Below are 17,180 nucleotides of genomic sequence, written 5' to 3' on the forward strand. Positions count from 1 at the left end.
CCCCTTTGGGAGAAAAGAGGATCTTGAATGAGAGCACAACGGTGACGGTGACATGCTGCCTTCATGGTAACTGATCACATGTCAGATGGTCAGCTCTGCTCTCACCCCCGAATGGGTAAGACGTAAAGTGAGCGTGTGCCCTCATTTGTGCAGGGACGGCCCCCATCCTTTAGGCTGCACAGAACAATGGTCATGTGCAAACAGCGTGTGTTGGAGCCGACGGAGGACAGATTTACCAATTACGGTTCCCCGCTGTAAGCAACAGAAAACAACTCTGGTTCATCAAAGCAGAGAAGGAACTTCTTAAAGTCCTATGTCCAGTTCACAGAACGCAGGTGGCACGGGGCTTCCTGGAGGGAATGATGCAAGGGGACAGGGCACCTTTGGATGGACCCCAGGAGGTCTCCACCACCCATGCAGCTGACCCACACCCACTGCCTGGACCACCAACCGCAGCAGGGGCCACCAACAGCACCGCCGCCCCCTCTGCCCACAGGGAGTGGGTGTTGCTGTCCATCCCCAAGGGTCCGAGCTGTCCCCACTCTTGGCAGTCGCTGGCTTTCGAGTAGGGGGGCATGCATCTTGGCTGGCGTTGTGCGTCCTGTCAGCACGGGGGCTGGGAAGGGAGCGTGGGACACCCCCACCCCTGTGGCTGCCTTTAGAGATGGTCTCACAAGTCCGGGGATTTCCCAGACGCTGAGGAGGGTTTCACGTGTTGGGTGGCCAAACAGAGAAGGACAAATGTGCGTGATAGCAGTGACACTCTCCCGTCGTCCGGGAGGCGCTGCGGACTCACTGGTGTGCAGGCGCTCGGTCAAGTCAGGAATGAGAGGTTTTCCCCGTGTTCCTGGAAGTGACCCTGGAGTATGCAGCCAGGGAGCGGTCTGAGCAGAGCAACGGTCCAGCGAAGCCCTTCCCACCGGCTTCCCCACGTCACCGTGCTGCTGAAGGGAGGTTCCGTGAGCTGCGAGCTGCGAGCAGCTGCACCACACACAGAGCCCCGTGGTGGGCGTCAATCTCCAGGGGCTGTGGAGACAGACAGCCACAGACCGTGCGGTTCGGGCAGGGAGAGGACACTTCACATCCGGAAACAGGCGATGAGGGCACAGGACACGCTTCCCACCACCTGCAGGCAGATGGTCCGCCCCACAGCCGCGGGCCAAGCGCTGGAGCTGGACCCTGGAGCTCAGTCCAGCTGTCAGCTGGGGACAGCGGGGGCTTTGCTCGGACAAGCACAGCTGGCGTTTTCTGGGACTGCGCCGTCCCTGGACACCCTGGCTTGTCCTTCCAGCCCCACCCGGTCCTGTGCCAGATTATTCCTCTGTGCTTAGCCTCTTGGCTGGCACTCCTGGCTGGTTTCACACCCTCAGTGCCGTTTCTCCGTCGTAGTCGGCTGAGTCTCCAGGAGACCTTTTGCACAATTGACAATATTTTTCCTCCTCTCAACTTACTCTTGTGTTGGTGCTCAAACGGGCTTAGGCCTGCTTCCTCCGTGGTGTCAGGAACGGTTTCCAGTCCTGCCAGGGAGGTAAGGGTTAGCCCGGGTGTCTCGATTTCACTCCTCTTGTTCCCGGGGGGGTGCATGTGCTCGAGACAATAAAAACACAGACACTGGATACCAGATATTTCAGATCGTGTTCAGATTAATCCCAGGGTCCTATTTTTTTACTCAAGGATGTTTCCTGGTGCCCTTGACCCTGCCAGGCATTTCTAATTATTCTGGTTAATAATTTTCTTATATTTTTATGAATCTGGAAGCATGGGAGTCCCTTGACGTGACTTAACCTGGTCTGTAGGAGCCACTGCTGTGATGGCTGTTGATGATAATTTGAGGCAAATGTTCTCTAAATTCTCTAGATTTCCTTTTCACACTTAAAGCTGACCTTGAGGAAGTTTGGGGCTTTTCTGTCACGTAGGTCAAAACCGAGCAATTAATTTTTTGATGGTTCCAGGGCCTTGCATCTTTATTTTTTCTTTAATTATTTTATGTTTTATTGGGGGGAACACATGGCATCAGAAGATACAGGGAAGGAATTGATATGTGGCTCGGGGACAGCCTGAGACAGTGGTAGAGGTCGTCCGTCGGAGGAAGCGTCAGATCCCAGAATGACCTGTGACCACAGACTCAGTAAATCCTTCCAAGGGCAACATCACATCCAGCCTCCTAGGTTGTCGATAGTAGGGGAGAGAAGCAATGGGCTCCTTCTGCCGGGTCCCTTGATCATTCCATTTCCACTGGGTTTCCCTGGGCCCATTGCCATCTCTGTGACTCACGTAGTGCTTGGTTGACCTCTGGTCACTTTTCACCCAAATCATAGTGGGTGAAACAGTACGCAGGATGTGAAGTAGAGTTATTGTCCTGTCTTCCCCCCTAAACAGTGAGCCTCGAGCATGATAGAAGCCGGGAATGTTATTCTCTGCCCACGATGGCCCACACACATGTGGGAACTCACTCAGGAGCGCCGTGAGCCCCGATGATGAGTAGCACGCTCCCCACGGTGCTCGTTCTTGCAACTCTTGCCCCGGCCCCCCACGGAGATCTCTGTTTTGCCCATCATCTGGGGGCATTGGTCCTGCAGACCCCGTGTCTGTGTCCCAGTCAGCTCAGGCTCCCTCGCAGAACAGCATCGATGGGGCTGCTTACAGGACACGTGTTTGTTCCTCCCAGTTCTGGGGACTGGAGGCCTGAGATTACAGTGCCAGCACACTGGGGTTCTGGCGAGGGCTCTCTCCTGGCCTGCAGATGGCTGCCTTCTTGCTGTGTCCTCATGTGGAAGAGAGAGGGAGGAGGGAGAGAGGGAGAGCATGGGGGCTCTCTGGTGGCTCTTGTTAAAAGGACACTGATGCCATCATGAGGCCCCACCCTCATGACCTCACCTAAACGTGGCTGCCTCCCAATGGCCCCACCTTCTAGTAGCATCACACTGGGGTTAGGGCTTCAACATATGAATTTGGTGCTGGGGGGACACACACATTCAGTCCATAACAAGTCGAATGGACTAGAGCTGTGTGTCTAATATGGTAGCCAGGAGCCATATATGGCTTTTGGGCACTTGAAATGTGGCCAGCCCAAACCAGTGTGCACACTGAATCTCAAAAACTTAGCATGAAAAAAAATAATGTAAAATACCCTGTAAGTAATCCAAATATATGATTTCTTATTATATGTTGAGAGGATACTATTTTGGAAAGTACTGGGTTAAATAACACATAAAATTGATTTCACTTATTTTTTTAAAAAACTTCATGAAACATGTCTATGAGCAAATATAAGCTCATATATGTGGCTGGTGATGTGTTTCTATAAGATGGTGCTGGGAAAAGGGAGAGGCGGGGGAGCGGGAGATGGGGCTGGGGCGAGGCTGTGGGCGTCTCCATGGCCAGCACACCAAGCCCATGGCTGAATCGTGAAGGCAAAGAAAAGCTGCCGTCGATGAGAAAGAAACCCAGCCTGTGAGAGGTATAAGGAAAATAGGAGAATTTCATCTCATTATGTTTCGTTTCTGGACTTCATGTCTTCCGATGTAGGCAGAGAACGAGCGACCCGGACCCGCCTCTCCCCGGTTTCTGCAGGACGCGTGTGAAGGTCCTCAGTCAGCATCGTGTGCCCCAGATCCCAGGTGCGGGGCGCGCGGGGCTGCGTGAGACAGCAGCAGACACCGTTGAAGTGAGACGCGCGGTGATGGTAGATTCAGTCCCTCTAGGAGCGGACTTCTCTCCCTGAGTCAGTGGAAGCCACCTGCAGGTCAGCTCACAGAAACGAAGCAAGAGAACTCAAAGAGGGACGGGACCCCTGTGGGGTGCAGGGCTGATGCTACGGACAGCCAGTGTCTGAGCTGTGACCGTGGCCGGCTCGCTCCGACAGGTGGCAGAAATTACACCCCTGTTTTGAGCCTGGGGGCTGGGGAAGGGATCGGGGACCACACTTGTCCCATCACTGTCCTGTGGGTTTGAGCACATGTGAACGATTCCAGCACGTCTCACTCCACCGTGCGTCTTCTCTTCCTCCTCCTCCTTGTCCTCTTTCTTTGAGGAGGAAGCTGACAAGAGCAAAGGAAGTTGGTTAGGCAGAGGCCATTCCACACAGAGCTCGTTCCCGTTCCCGTTCACTAAATACGGCTGAGATAAAAACCGTGTGTGGTATTATTTCTTGTGGGTCCCCGCCCCCATAACCAGCAATAGTTTTTCATCCTCTGCTGTGAGCCGGCAGAGAGCAGAGGAGCGGGACCATCCTTTGGGGGTGAGGCGGAGGCCCCCCGGGCTGAGGATCTGCGGAGCACTGATCCGCGCAAGGAGCTCCGGCCCCGCTTGCAGGAGGCCCCCGTCAAACCCAAGTGGAAGGCATGGCTACCCTCACGTCCCGATGAGGAGCCCAGAGCCGAAGAGGTCCGGTAGCTTCCTGAGGCCCCACGTCTGCTCGGAGGGGAGGACAGGTCCCCCGAACCCTGTCTCCCGTTGCTGCCTGTGGTCACCCCTGCACCGGAGCCTGGCCATGCCATCTCACCGCTGCCATGATGTGGCAACAGGACGGCATATAAATAGTAACGAGGGACAACTAAGCCAGGGTTACAGGCCGCTGCCAGGGGCTGAGCCAGGCTCGCTGTGGGTTAGAGGAGGCCACGGCTGCAACTCCAGGTGGGTCTCCCAGCAGGACGGGGGGGTGACGAGGGGCAACGGGGATGTGGTGTGAGAGGAGGCACCGGTGTGGCCAGCATCTCGTGGTGGATGCAGGGGACGCAGGGGAAAAGGGGGGCAGGTTGCGAAGACCCAAGTCCCACGGGGGGCAGTTTCTGGTGAGTAGTGGAGGCCCCTCGAAGATTTTGAGCAATGCCAGAATACGAACAGATCAGTCCATTCAGCCGTTGAAGTGAGGGTGCAGAACGTGGATGCCGGGGATCAGCTAAGCCCCTCCCCTCGTGCCACAGACAAAGGCCAGAGCTGAACCGCGCTCTCAAGGTCGCGGCCGGGAAAGGGCTGTGGGACCCTGGCTGCCTTCATTCCTGGCTCAGGAGCGCCCGTCCAGACCCTGTTGGGAATGGGGGCAATTGGCCACACGTGACTTTGGATTTACGTTCGTTGAAATGGAGTGAAATGGACAGTGCAGCCCCCATGGACCCTGAATCGCCCTAGCCACTGCTCGGGTGCTCAGTCCATGTGGGGGTGGTCAGTGGCTGGACACTGCGGATCTAGAACATTCCCATCGTTGCAGAAAGTTCTGTTGCACAGGCTGCTCCCCACTGAGGCTGCTCTGCCCTCCAGGATTTCAGCGCATCGTCTGCACCCACGTCTGACTTTCTCCCGAGCTCCCCGCAGTGCATCCGGCACTGGGACAGTGTCTACAGAGGGTCTGGCTAACCCATCTGAGGCCCTTTTAGGGTCATTTCGGTTTCTCTTTCCCTTCTGCTCCCTGCAGCCACTCCAGCCCTTGGCAACAGCCCTGCTCCCCAGTTCCGGCCAAAAATTGCTGAGGCTTGCAGCTGGAGGAAGACGTGGATCTGGGCTGATGGTGGCACCACTTTGGCCTGGAATGTTCTGCCCCATGGCCTGAGCCTGGCACAGGAAGCAGGGCAAGGTGAGGCAGGAGCCCAGTGAGCTGGCAGGGATCAGCCTTGTCCTGTGGCAACCTGCCAGAGTCAAGAATACCCTGGAGCTCATCCTTCCACGGAAGCATCTGGAATGATTGTCTCTGTGTTCCTCAACCAGTTCTCCCATAATGGTGACATTTCAAGCATTTCGAACATTGTTTGGGGGGAACGACAGTCTCCTGCTCATCTAGCTGTGTCAACTCATTTATTTGTCTTTTTCTTTTTGCTCAGAAGGTGGCATTTGTGTTCAGTGACTTTATTCGTAGCTGCCTGTGTTTATCGACCATGACATATTAATCATGCAAATTAGGATATTATTAATAAAGGAAAAATTAATTCTGCTACTGCTTCTGGGTTTGCTGTGACAGCTTTGTTAATGCCCATTCCTTGCTAATAGCGCCAGTGACTCCTCGCGGCTGCTGCAAATTGACACATTACATGCGGGGTAAAGGTTGGGGACCGAAGCACGGAGGCAGCTTTCCTCCTCAGGGTTGGTGTTGAAAGCACGTTATTTATTTGAGAGCGCACCCTTTTTGGACCATATTGCAAAATTCCCCTTTCTTCCCACTGTGGCAGTTTCTCCGTCTCCCAGTGTCTCCTCGCGAAGCCCACAAACGCCAGCCCAGCGCACCGGTGTGCTGGCCCTCTGCGATTCCTGAGTCCCAGGCTTCTTGTTTTCTGAGTGCTATTTGCAGAGCTAACAGTGAATCATTCTTCCTCAGCAAGTGCCCCTTCTCGTGACTTGCAGGCTGTGGGCGTCTGTCTTCATGACGCCGGACACGTACAGATAATTTAAAAGCGTGCCCTGGGCGCCTGGGTGGCTCAGTCGTTAAGCATCTGCCTTCGGCTCAGGGCGTGATGCCAGAGTCCTGGGATCGAGCCCCGCATTGGGCTCCCTGCTCTGCTGGGAGCCTGCTTCTTCCTGTCCCACTCCCCCTGCTTGTGTTCCCTCTCCTGCTGGCTGTCTCTCTGTCTGTCAAATAAATAAAATCTTAAAAAAAAAAAATGCGTGTCCCGTGCCCACATCTCCCGGTACTGCCCTGTCGTTAGTCCTCGTGGGCACACAGTGGCCCCTGTGTTCAGAGAGACCGGCTTGTTCTTATCTGCTTCCGTTGTGCAATGCTCCCCCCTCTGGTGAGCCAAGTGTGGAAACAGAATGTTTTTGGAAACGTGGCGGTCACCCGGTGCACAGCAGGAACACCCCCTCTGGAAGGTTGTGCCACTCTGGAAAGCCTGCTAAGTCACACCACCTTTTGTCATGAGACTTGGCTGACCCTGAGAAAAGAAACAGTCGGCTCTGCTCTCCCCGCCCTGCAAGTCGACAGTGAGTGCAGGGGGTGGGGGGAGGGCGTCGGCTGCCGGGGGGACCTTCTTGCAACTGTTGGCTATGAACTCGAAGGCTTCGCCCCGGCGCTGCCTCAAGGCCGCGGGAGGCAGGGGAATGACACGGGCAGAGTTCGCTGAGCCGCCTGGACTCCCTCACTTTGTCCTCTTTGATACTTTTTGTGACTTCTGCTGTCCTTCCCCTGAGGTGTCCAGAGCCTCGGGCCTCAGTCTGTGACATCCCACCTGTGTTGATACTCACGCTCCCTCCTTTCCTGGGAGCATCCCCCCTGCTGCTCCTTCAAATCTATCAGTCCTGCGCTACTTCCCCCCCGACGCCCGCCGCAGCGGTGGGAGAGATTCTCCCTGGCCTCTTAGGGCATAGCCTAAACGAGACCCCAGGCCCCAGACCTGGGAGGCCGGGCACGGGCGCCATACGTCTGCCAGGGCCACCTTGAGAAACTGCCACAGGCAGAGTGCCTGAAACACCCTAAATCAACCCTAAACCCTAAAACGGCCTCCCAGTTCTGGAAGCTGGAAGTCCGTGAGCAGGTGGTGGCAGGCTTCGCTCCCGGCTCCCGGCGCTCCTGGGCTCGTAGATGGCGTTCTCCCTACGTCTTCACATGGCCTTCCCTCTGTGTGGACCCTTTCTCTTCATACAGCATTCTTTTTGTAAGCAACCAGTCACTTTGCATTAGGAATCCCCCACTCTGGTATGACCTCATGGTGACTAATCATGTCTTCAATGGCCCCATTTCCAAATAAGGTCACACTCTGAGGTTTTGGGAGTTTGGACTTTGACATATGAATTTTTTTTTTTTTGTGGGGGACACAAGCTAACCCCTTAACAGGAGCAAAGACCATACTCGGGGAAAGACCTGGTACCGGGAGCCCCACCGTCTCTAACCGTGACAGCCCACGGCCCGGCCCAGCGGGTAGCCTGGAATGAACCCCTCTGAGCGTGGGCTGGGTACCCAGGTCCTGCATCCCGCAGACGGCAGTCCCCTTGCTGGAGAACATCGTCACTGTCAGGATCCGCACTTTTGATGAGTTTGTGGAAGTGCGACTCCGAGAAAGGTAGAGGACAGGTGCCTTCAGGGACAACAGGAGTAAAGTCCAGAATTGCAAGAGCTCTCTCTCCACCCACATCTCTGGCTTCACTACGCCTCTCCCTATGCTCGGCCTGACTCAGACTGCCTGCTTTAAGTGGGGGCAGGAAACGAGGCCACTGGCTGCCCCTGCCCCTCCCACGTCCCTGCCTTGCCATGAGGGAGTAGTCACAACTGGCTCTCCCTATGATGAAGTTTCATGCTGGGGGAGGGCTCTGGTGTGTCCAGCGGGTGTCAGGCCAGGGACTTATTCCCAGAGCATGAGGGGCAGCAGGTGGCAGTTGGGACAGAGGTCCAGCCCTGGCCAAGCAGCTGTCACCAGAGGTGGAGTGGGGTCCGTAAGCTCTCTTGAGGGAAGCAGTTGGATTATCTCCCCGACGAAGAGGCATGTGCTTCAGGACAGGACCAAGAACGCTTCTGTGATTCCCTGAGCATTAGATCAACACCCCAACAGCACTGTGACCGTCCGGGGGGAAGGGCCACTCCCGGGTTTCGCCGTGTTTTCCTTTGCGCCTTAAAAGGGGCAGAGCACACAGAACTCATAGAGCGCTTTACTCGGCGGGTTTTGGGGTTCTTCTGGGACGTGGCCTTTGGCAGCTGTGGACTTGGAGGGAAGAGGTGCGTCTGGGAATCCTGGCTTGGCCACTCCTGGCTGTGGGAATTTGGGCAAGAGGCATCCCCTTGGAGCCCTGTGGAGTCCAACTTGAAGGTTCTGCAGGGTTTCTGGGCAGGTTGAAACGACATAGCACTTGCTCTGGGCCAGAATGTGTCCCTCCAAACCGAACATATTGAGTCCTAACCCAGGACCTCAGACTGTGACCGTGTTGGGACAGGGCCTTTAGAGAGGTAATGCAGGTAAAGTGAGGTCAGGAGGGTGGGCCTGTTCCAATATGACGGGTGTTCTTGTAAGAAGAGATTGGGACACAGACACACAGGGAGACGCTCGTGTGAGGACACGGGGAGAAGATGGCGTCCACCCACCGGGGAGAGCGGCCCCGGGAGGAGCCGGCCCTGCCCACGCCTGGATCTCGGACTCCCTTCCTGTGAGACGTGAGAGGATGAATTTCTGTGGTTTAAGGCCCCCTGGTCTGCGGTGCTTGGGGACGGCGCGCTGGCAAACTGAAGCAGCGGCGGAAGGCCTCAGCCTCACGTCGGGCACGCCACGGGCGCTGACGGGGGCCCACTCACGTGGCAAGAGCACGCTCAGCGTCCTCGCGTGTGAGCATCCGGCGGCGTCTGCGCCGAGCTCTGGGGGAAGTTCGAAGGAAGATAAAACTATAGGCCCCATCAGAACAGGAGCTTGACGGGCTTAAACAGGCAGAAGTTTGGGGGCCTGCAGAACTCGGGGTTCAGACACAAGTGGGTCCAGGGTTGGCTTCTCAAGCAGCTAAGCCACATCTTGTCACCCAGAACCCAGTCTGTCTGCTCCCCACTGGCCGTCCAGTGCGGCATCTCCCGCAGCCTGGATCCCTGTCGTTGGAGGATACCTGTCAGGGTCTCTCCGTCACCTTCTGTCCTTAGAGGCCTCTGCAAGCTTCTCATGCGTTCAGTGACTCGGCCGGGATCGCTGTTAGACGATACCCGTGCCTACGGGTCTAATCTGGAATCCCTGACCAATCATGAGTGACAAAGAAGGGACTCAACCCTAGACGTGGGGTCCGTCCCCAAATGTGAAAAGACAGCAGTGAGAGTAGGATGGGCATTGAGCCGTTGACCAGTGTCCAGCTGAGTCATCGCTGGGCCACAGGGACTGTCCCCATCAGCCTCTCCTGGGGCCTGGCGTTACTGTCGTTCAGATCATGACAGCCCAGAACACAACATTTGGAAGAGACACTCTGCAGATGGGGAGACAGGCTAGAGGACAGAAATGGCTTTTGCTGCACAGGGACGGAAGCCAGGCCTTCCTCCTCACCACCCACCTGGGCTTGTCCCTCAGGTCGGTAAGCACGAGGCCCGAGGACACAGGGCGTGCTTGGCCTCGGTTGGGAGGAAGTGATCCAAGCCACAGGGGCACAGTTGCCCAGGGAGGCTGGTCCCAGGTGGCTGGGACAGACGCAGCATCTCAGGAGGAAATTCATCATTTTCCATCTTGAGTTGAGGAGGGAGAGAGGCAGAGAGAGCCCAGGGCTCAGAAGCCAGAGGGTGGGACAGAGCTTCCAGGACCCCTCTGTTTCCTCACCTGTCTCTGGGGTAATTGAGTCCCTGGTGGAGGGGTCGCCTGGACATGCAAAAGGGTCCGCATTGGGCTTTGCAGAGCCCCCGAGGCCCCTGAACTCTCCTGCCTGCTTCTTGATGAAACCGTTGGTATAAGTTGACTTGGCACATGGTGAGGAGTCCTGAGTGAGAACAGCTCACAACCTTCACAGCGGCAGTGGCCTCGTTCCCGCAAAGTATCGCCAAGGGGCCGCATACCCTTCCAGACCGAGAACCACACAGTCTTCCTGCGCTGTGTGGACGGCAGCGACAGAGCATGACGGGCTGGCGGAGGGATGGGAGCCCTCTGCAGAGCGAAAGCCGGCTGCGGTGGCTGGAAGGGTCCTTCACTCTTCATCCCATTGTTCTTGCTCTGCCTGAAAGGAGCAGCTCTCGGGGATCAGACTCTAGGGAGGAGGAAGGCAAGGGCTCGCCCGTCTTGGGGGCGGTGTGTGGATGGGAGGCCCCAGCTGGAAGCTGAGGGAGACCAGGCCTTCACCATCCCGCACCGGCTGCCCGCGTCGGGTCCCTGGACTCATGCCCGGCGGTGTGGGGCGCGCAGGGACACGGCCTGTCTTCCGGAACCGGGGAGACACCCGGTTCCGGTTCCTTTCAGAATCTTAATGTCACACCCACCGACGTGTGCAGGTGGTGGAAAGTGCACAAAGAGAGAACATAGATTATTGGTTAGAAAAGAAGTGATTCCTCAGGGTCACGAAAATTGCTGAAATGAGTTCCACGCTGTGCTCCCGGCAGTGTCGCATGCTTCTGTGGACCCTTTCACTCCATCTGGAGTCTGGGGTGTAGGCCACCGTTCCCCCATCCACAGAGGGGACTCTGAAGCACGGGCCCACGGCGTGTGGCGGAGCCGGGACCAGAAGTGGGAGCTCCAAGCGCAGAGCCGGGCCTCGGCCGTCCCCCCAGCATGGGCAGGCGTCCTCACGGAGCTCTCCAGCCTCACACGCACCGGAGCTCCTGGGGGTGCGTGTCTGCGTGTCTGTGTGCCGTCGCCTTGAGTCCTTTAGGAGTCGAACAGAGGAGGAGAGATCTTTGAATAAGAAGGAAACAGATGCACCATTTTCTAGGGTCACATAAAAAACAAGCAGCAAGGACTTGGGTGCAGCGGGGGCTCCGGCTGCCTGGGTCTCTGCGACCTTGCTCCCCACCCTGCCCTCCGCTGGCCCTGCCAGAATTCCTCTTGTTCGTGCCACGGAGGGTCTTCCCGCCTCACCGTGTGGGCCGGCTCCCGTCCCCTGGAATGCCTCATCTTCCCTGTGGCCTTTGTGACTCTTTGCCCCAGTCCCTGGGGGAGTGCCTCACCAGCAGGACCACCAGCACGGCCACACTCCCTTCCTGCGCAGGGTCTGCTCTCCCCTGCAGCCCGGTCGTGTCGCCCACACCCGGCCTGGACTCCAGCCTCCCCTCACTAGGCCGGGCCGTCTGCACCTCAAGCGCCCAGACCTCTTCCCAGGCTGCAGTTCTCCCCAGATCCGCACCTTCCCTAGGTTTCCACACCCCTGTGCGCAGTGGCTCGCCTGGAGACCAGCCTTCGTGGCGCCTTTCCCTCACCACGCCGGTCAAACCAGTCAACAAGGCCGGCTCTTTCTTCCAGATTCTCCCTGGTCACCGTCAGCCCTCCTGAGCTCTCCTTGACCCTCTATTTTGCACAAAGCAGGCAGGGGGCGCTTTGGAAGCACTGGTCAGACCCCACGCTGTCCTGCCCTGGGTTGTGTCCCAACACCGTCCCGCCATTCTGCCGCAGCCTCCCTCCCTGCTCCTTCCAGAGCCCCCGTCTGCCCTCCGCGGGGCCTCCTCCCTGCCCCTCTACGCGCTCCCCTGGCTTCGGTTGTCCTTCACGTCACCAGTACCCCCTGTGCTCGTCCCCAGAGGTTTAAGGAACCTCATTCTAACTGTCCTACTGCCTCCATGAACACCTTGCTGGTGAGCAAGGACCTCCCCTTCCCCGCCGGCAAGTGACGCCCAGACTCCTAGAAGGACGCTGGGGACCCAGCAGACACTTGCAGGAAGAGCAAAGGCCGTTTTCCTTCCCTGGGGCCTTCCGCGCACGAGTGAGGAGCCTGTGCTCTGCAGCCTGGGCCGCTGCCCTCACCAGCCGCTCAACAGAGGCTTCTTAAATGCTCGCAAATATACCGACGACATCATCCACTTTTAACTTTTCCAGACGAGCACGGCCCAGAGGTCTTTTAAGTTTGATTCTTGTCGTCCAACCACCACCCGTGGCTTATAAATTAATGTGCTTTCTTAACACTATTATCAAGATTGGCTTTTAAGTTTTAAGATGTTAGGTCTCTGAAGCTAGTAAATTTCTTTAAAGTCACACAAGAGAGAGTCATCCTTGTGAGGGAACTCCGGCCCACGCTGTGGCCCTTAGGTTTGCAGAGTTGGTCTATAACCTACAAGCAAGAGAATAGCAACGAGGGTCGGCTGCCCTCCGGTCTCCACCCCCTGCTTCTTCAACAGCTTATGTTCCAGGTGGGGGGGACCCGAGAGGCAAGACTCGGCCCCCACCCCGGAAGCCTCGCTCCGCAGAGGGCAGTGGAGATCACACGCCAAGGGAGGCGGGCAGGATGGCTCAGCGGGCTCTCCCATTAGGGAGGGTAACACGGAGCCCCCGGGACGGTCTCTGGATCAATGATGCTTTCAGGAGGTAGGGAGACGATGGGAGAGAAATGACATTCTGGAAGAAGGCAGAGCAGGTGCTGGGCGTGGAGATGGCCGAGGGCGGTGCATTGAGAGGGAGAGCTGCGGGGGCCGGAGCCCCAGGGCACCCCCCAGCTGCGGGGGACTGTGAGCTGGGAGAATACGGTCAGCGTTGGGGAGCTCCTCACAGACGTGCGTGTGGCCGATGGGCTGGAGCCACACAGGGGCCGGAGACCAGAGGAGGGTCTCGTGTGGTCTGGGTGAGGAGCAACGGAAGCCGGACCCAGGAGAGACGGATAGTGATGGCGGCCACGGCGTGGCAAGGTGCCACGTGGGGGCCTGGTGACCCGCTTGATACGGGAGAGTGAGGGCGAGTCTGGGATAGCTGACCTCTGGCCTGAGCCACCAGGAGCACGGCGGTGCCCTCCAGCAGCATCAGAAATGTCAGCACGGAGCAAGACTGGACGGGGAAGACATGAGTTTAGGGTTGTTGTTTTTTATTGTGGTAAAATACATGTAATATAAAATTTACCAACTTAGCCACTTTTAAGTGTGCAATTCAGCACAGCAAGGACGTTCACACCGTGTGCAGCCATCACCAGCACCCTCTCCAGAACTTTCTCAACTTCCCAAACTGAAACTCCCTAAGTTTCCCCAGGAGACACTAACTTCCCTTCTCCGTCCCTCGGCCCCCGTTGCCCACCCTGTACCCTCTGTCTCTAAATGGGACAAATTCCTGTAAGTGGACTCCTGGACCCTTTGCCACTTTGTGTCTGGACTCTTTCGCATCGTGCAATGCTCTCAAGATTCATTCATGTCGGAGGCGGCAGGACGGCCTTCTTTGGAAGTTGTGCCTGACCACGTTGTGCAGGTCCCCTCGTCCAGCAGCGGACACTCACTTGCTCCCCCCTTGGCGGCTGTCAGTGATGCCATGTGAGCACAGGTGGCCACGTCACTCCTCGGGACCTCGCTTTCCATGCTCTCGGCTATGCACCCAGAGGCGGGTCGAATGGCGGTTCCATCTGCAATATTTTGAGGAACTGCCACACTGTTGAGTGAGCGTGGGGAGGGGCCCGCTGGGAGCCTGTGCCCAGAGAGGCCATTCCGACAACGTGCAGTCAGAGTTGCAGCTTCAGGGGTGGGGTCGTCTGAGGGGATGACACGCTTGGTGTGACCACGCCAGCCACCCCCTGGGGGACATGGCCATGGGCGGGCATCGCTGGAGATGGGGGAGAAGGAGACGCTGGACACTGTCTCCTTCAAACAGGGGCGTCTCGTGTGCTCCAGGGCGGATGGCGGGGGGGTTGCCATGCATGCCGACCCCAGTGAGGTTGGACGAGTTGCGTCTCTGGCCTGTGTTCCCTTCCCCATTTGCATGCTAATGGTAACTGCCCTGCACAGGGAATTTGCTAAGCCGTGAAGAAAAACGAGTGAGGCGTATTTGGGAAAGCCTTACGGTTGTCAAGTGCTTCCGTCTCTAGTTGTCACTCTTGCATAAAAGATGCCCAAAAAATGATAAATGACGGATGCCTCCAACCAAAAGGAAATACAGGAAGACTTCCTAAGGCACGTCACCCTCCCCGATCTCCTCCCCTGACCACCCCCTGATCTTCTGTATTTCTCCCCAACGTCGGCTGAGAGAGGAGGGGGGAAGGCAAACTTCCAAGTCTGTTAGAACTACCTTCCCCGCAGGAGAAGAGCTCCAACTCAGCAGCACGGTTCTCTCCCTCAGAGTCAAGAAGCCTGGAAAGCTCACGTCCACGGAGAAATGGCGCCTCTCGGTTCGGGGAACTCGGTTCCTTCTTAGCCCACTGTTGGCCAGGCGTGGCTTCCATGCCCAAGGCCACTTCACGCCCGTGAGGGCTCCTGGAGGGCTGGCTCTGAGGTTCACGTTCCAGCCACGAGGAAAACTAGGCCTCGAAGAACATCTCCTGGCAGGAGCACAGGAGCTCTGCCTTCATCGCATTGACCTGAACCTGGACGTAGAGGCTGGGAGGGGCTTTATTCCAGGTGGGCCACACCAGGCCCCCCCTTACGGAGGAAGACAGGCAGAATGGAGAGTAGACACGTGGCCGACAAGAGGGCCCGGAAGAGTGCCAGCTTACAGGGATGAAAGATGACTAACATTTGTGGCTGCTTCCGATTCTTTGTAGAAACAGTTTTATGATAAAAAGGATGGTGACAGATGCTGACCCTTCAGAGAATAAGGCTGTGGGAGGAGGCGGCTTGTGCACCGGGTGATGACTGCGTGCATGGGAGCGAGGACGGTACTCTGATGTCTGGTCTTCGCGTCTTCATGCTCAGCCTGCCATAAACTGTCTCCCGATGTTTACGATGGGTGTGAGTCACCATGCTGGGGGTCAGCCGAGGCCGGTCCTCTGACGCTTCTCCCGAGTGTCTCCAGCAGTGTGATCTGCCACAGGGTGACCCGACATCTCAGCTTGGGCACGTTGGTCCCTCCGTGAGCTGTGTCCCGGCTTAACCCTTAATCCCATGCCTTCACTCCCCAGATTGTCCTGGCGTGATGATGACCTGCTTCGGAAGTGTCTGGGAGTCTCTGAAAACATGCATCTCTGTGCTGCATCTCATCTCATGCTGAGCACAGAACCCAAGGCGGGAGTTTGATCCCACGACCCCGAGACCATGACCTGAGCCGAGACCAAGAGCCGGCTGCTTCACAGACTGAGACACCCAGGCGCCCCTGGGATGTTACATTTTAACGAAATAGCAGTGTTCCAGACGGCCACGTCTGGGGAGGGGGCACAGACACAACTAGAGATCACACAAGTATTTTACAAAGAGAAGTGAAGTCCAGGGGTTCAGGGAGAGAACGGCCGTTTTCCTGCCACTTATCCTGGTGTTTTCTCCGTGCAGCGGCGTTGCCGGAAAGACCTAGGCTCGAGTGCAGGAGCGTTGCGGCCCAGGCCCCTCAGAGCTGAAGACGCTCCTCCTCGGAGCCCCCATGGAATGAGATGGGGTGTGAACTGCAAAAGGACTCGCTCAGGTAGGGGCCGTCTCCGGTGAGGGCTCACCCCCGTGCCTGCCGCTTCGGTGTGTGTTCGCCCATGTGAAGTGCTCTTTCATGGGCGTCCCGGCGGGTGTGTCCAGGTGCTGCTGTTTGGCTTCCTGTGCGTTTCTGTGATGAGTAAGAGGTTGAGCACGTGGTGCAGGTGGGGGCCGATGACTCCGGGCCAAATAACAGGCCGAAAGGCCGAGGCGGCTGGGAAACCAGTCTGCCGACACCTGCCTTTCCTGGCCTGGAGACTGGGTTGGACATTCCCTCTAATTATCCCGACCTGACACCACCCAGACTCTTCGCAGGAGCCAATCTGGACGCACGGGCCCACATCTCAGAGGCCCACCCAAGCCTGTTGTTTTGTGACCTTGGCTTGAAACCTGCCTGCTTGCCTGCCCCAGTGAAGTCCCTGCTAACCTCTCCTAATTCCTTGGTCACGGAACGAGCATAAATGCTATTGGCGGTTCAGTCTCTGCATGTAAATGGCGGCGGCATTCCTGAGCCTGTTTTATTTTTTATCTTTAAAAAATATTTTATTTATTTATTTGACAGAGAGAGAACTCAAGCAGAGGGAGTGGGAGAGGGAGAAGCAGGCTCCCCTCTGAGCAGGGAGCCCGATGCGGGGCTCGATCCCAGGACCCGGAGTCATGACCTGAGCCGAAGGCAGACACTTAACGGACTGAGCCCCAGGCGCCCCTCTGAGCTGGTTTTGGCCGTAGAAGCGAAGGAACTTGGATCTGTCTGGTGTAAAGTTGAAAGCTACTTGGAGAATGCCCTTTTGCTTTCCGTTGGGTGAAACATCAGGAAAACGTTTGGTTGCCAGAAGGGCATAATGTGTCCAGGAGCAGCCAAGTCCTCCTACCAGAATCTCCTAGACACGGCTTCTGGGTTACACATCGGGGATGATTCTTGCCAGGCCAATCTCCTGATGCTGGGCTAGTTTCAGAATTTGCGATAATTCAGACACCACTTGATCTGACGCGGACTTTATCACTTTTGAAGACGTCAAGTTTGCCAGGCGACTACCTAAATCATCTGGCAGATAACACGTTTTCCAGCCCTTGAAAGGCGAATGTTAAGTGTCCAAAATGAGATGTTAATTGTTAAAGGTGACAAAGCCTGAGAGCCGTGGGCAGTGCCGGAGTTTGCCATGCCGGGACGCCTCTCGCGGCTGCCTGGAGCTGTTTACGCACCTGCAGGGGCGGGGGCGTCAGCTCACACGCTTCTCAGGACTGAACTGCACAGAGGTGCCCCGTAAATGTTTACAGATGCTGCCTCGGCGCCCACTCCCCC

The 17,180-nt window shown here is 56.9% G+C and overlaps 1 long non-coding RNA gene across 1 annotated transcript; it reads left to right on the forward strand.

The window, feature by feature from the left end:
• The first annotated feature begins 3,535 nt into the window (after positions 1-3,535).
• Positions 3,536-5,924, forward strand: LOC121105772. Its single transcript, XR_005838429.1, has 2 exons — positions 3,536-4,635; positions 5,414-5,924. It is a non-coding gene; the product is annotated as an uncharacterized LOC121105772 (long non-coding RNA).
• The last annotated feature ends 11,256 nt before the right edge of the window (positions 5,925-17,180 follow it).

Source organism: Ursus maritimus, unplaced genomic scaffold (genome assembly GCF_017311325.1).
Source record: "Ursus maritimus isolate PB19 unplaced genomic scaffold, ASM1731132v1 scaffold_3, whole genome shotgun sequence".
Lineage (NCBI taxonomy): Eukaryota > Metazoa > Chordata > Mammalia > Carnivora > Ursidae > Ursus > Ursus maritimus.